Source organism: Thermobia domestica, chromosome 10 (assembly GCF_964235325.1).
Source record: "Thermobia domestica chromosome 10, izTheDome1.hap1.1, whole genome shotgun sequence".
Lineage (NCBI taxonomy): Eukaryota > Metazoa > Arthropoda > Insecta > Zygentoma > Lepismatidae > Thermobia > Thermobia domestica.
Window position 1 is genome coordinate 205,727,832 of NC_137463.1, and position 2,664 is coordinate 205,730,495.

The window sequence follows — 2,664 nt, forward strand, 5'->3', positions numbered from 1 at the left end:
GGTGTATGGAGTCTTTGGATCGATCCCAGCTCGCGCCAAGTGAACTTTATAGTGGACAAACACCGTGAAAGAATTCACTGTATAGTTAAAATGTATTCGGTGTAATTACTATATTAATAATATTGATATTTACAAGCGAAAACAAAAAAGTCAATAGCGCTGGACTACTAATTTGATATACAAAACAACACGTATCCACCATCCAATAATACACAGTCATTACATCAAATGTATAAAATTAATCGCATTAGTAGTTTAGCGTGGCCTCTTGTCCTACTATTGAACATTCCTTTTTTCCGGTAGGCCTTTGTTCTTCTCCCAGTAAAACAAAATACTTAACTCGTTGACTCATGCAAGAGCAGATGGAAGACTCCGGTCGACATCACGGGTAATATTTCAGTTGGTGGTGGCGCGGTGGCATAATGGAAGTTGCGTGTTTGCTGCCCATGAGGTAGCACGTCTTTCGCTGGTGCACCATCCAGTGTGTTACCGTGCGAGTAGCACTGAATGTGCCTAGTGTACTAATTTTTTGATTGGAACTTACGCTTTACTTGGTTCTAATATTCTTCAACCTGTGGTGACCAGTGTGCTTTATTTAGAATTACAACATGCATATCAAACGTATGAATACATTAAAATTAGGATTCCGTGCGATTCCCGACCGTCTCTCCACAAACAAAATCCATGAGTTTATTCATGACACGTGTAAGTTAAATGAGGAGCAAATACTAAGTTTCGAGTTGGATATTTATCGTAAATATGATTATATTATGTTATTGTCTGACTTGTGTGAGAAAATGTTACAAGAACACGGTGATAGTGTTAATTTTCAAGACGACAGTAAAACATAGCCAGTGGCCTTAGAATTACCTGATAAGCCTTTAATCCACGTGCAAGTACATGCTATTCCCACGGAATATAGTGATAATGATGTCACACGTACCTTGTCTGTCTATGGAGAGTGTAAAAGTATCAAAGATGAAATTTATGACGGTAGCCATATTTATAAAGTTAGATCTGGACGAAATATTGTAACTATGTACTTGGTAAAGCCTATACCGCCATTCGTTGATATTCTTAACGAAAGGCTCCTCGTAACTTATTACGGTCAGGACCGTACTTGTTACTACTGTCAATCATGTGATCATTTACAAGACGAATGCTCTCAGCGTCAAAATGGGCCGTTGTTTCAACAACCACAGGAGATACTGAAAGTGCTAAGGAACGCTCTCAAGATTCGCAAACCCGAGAGATTACTGTAGTTAAACCTGCTGATTTGCCTACTTGACCTCAGATGTGGACTTTCCGCAATTAATGACTGCCCTTGCTGCCCCTGTGATACAGAGCCGCCCTGTAGCCACTGCTATGATAGTGCCTAATGGTACTATTCCTAACCAACAATGTTCCGGAGAAATTTCTGACGATTTCCATGCCCAGGATGTTAGTGACAATCAGAACAGCTCCTCATCTTCAGCCTCTCCATCTTTACATAGTGCTTCTCAATTGACTGAGTCAGATCGTCCACAGAAACGACACGTCGTCAGTAAGTAGGATACAAAGAAAGTCTTGCTAGAAAGTGGTTCCTGATCCCCTGGTGTTGTTGATGGTAATGAGAATCCAGAGTGCATCTCTAGTGGATCAGAAGTTTTCTCTGTAAGTCTCATGTTCACAGTTCAGTCCAAGGAAAAAGTTCCCATTTACTTCCCTGTGAGTTGTCCTAGTGGGAGAAAAGGAACCGATGTCCGGAATTCTAAGGAAGCTTTACAAGGCAAGAAACGAAAGAAAGCAGTAACGGTTATAGCTCAAGTGAAACAATCTAAAAGAAAATCAAGGACTTTCAGAATTATCACCTAGACTCACCCGTTCGTCTGTAGCAAAAATAGTGAGTAATGAACATACACATGATACAGCAGTTCCTACTTCAGGTGAGTCACCATCAGTTTCTAATCCTACTTAAACATTCAGCAGATCATTTCTTGCAAACAGTGGTGCTTTATTATGTATTAGTAATATTCGACACCTTGTTACCACTATACTTATGTGTACTATCTTAAAACTAGCAACTATAAATATTAACGGATCCAATCGCCAGTAAAAATTGAAGCTCTCAATGACTTTTTACTTAAATCTGAAATAGATATGTTTTTTCTACAAGAAGTTGGTTCTAAAATTGTAAACGTACATCCATCGTATATTGTATGTACTAATTGTACATATAGTAGTCTTGGTACTGCAATTTTGGTTAAAGAAGGCATTCCCCTTTCAAATGTAGAATTGCATTATAATGGTAGAACTATAAAAGGTCAGGTTTATGATACCACACTTATCAATATTTATGCGCCCAGTGGAAGTAATAATAGAAAAAAGGAATACTTTTTATGCATATGAGGTAGCATCGTATTCTAGTAGCACAAATAATGTTATGTTTCGAGGTGATCATAATTCAATCGTAGCTCACAAAGCGGAACCGACTGACAATTATAGTTCTGCATAGAATGAATTAGTAAAGAATTTGTCCCTGGTAGATGTGTGAGACTTTAAACACTCAGACTTACAGGGAGACATATTTATTACACAAAATTCAAGATCCAGTATCTACAGGCTGTATGTCAATGATACCTTAAAACCACAAGTTGTTTCTGTAGGGTATATAGATATCCCACG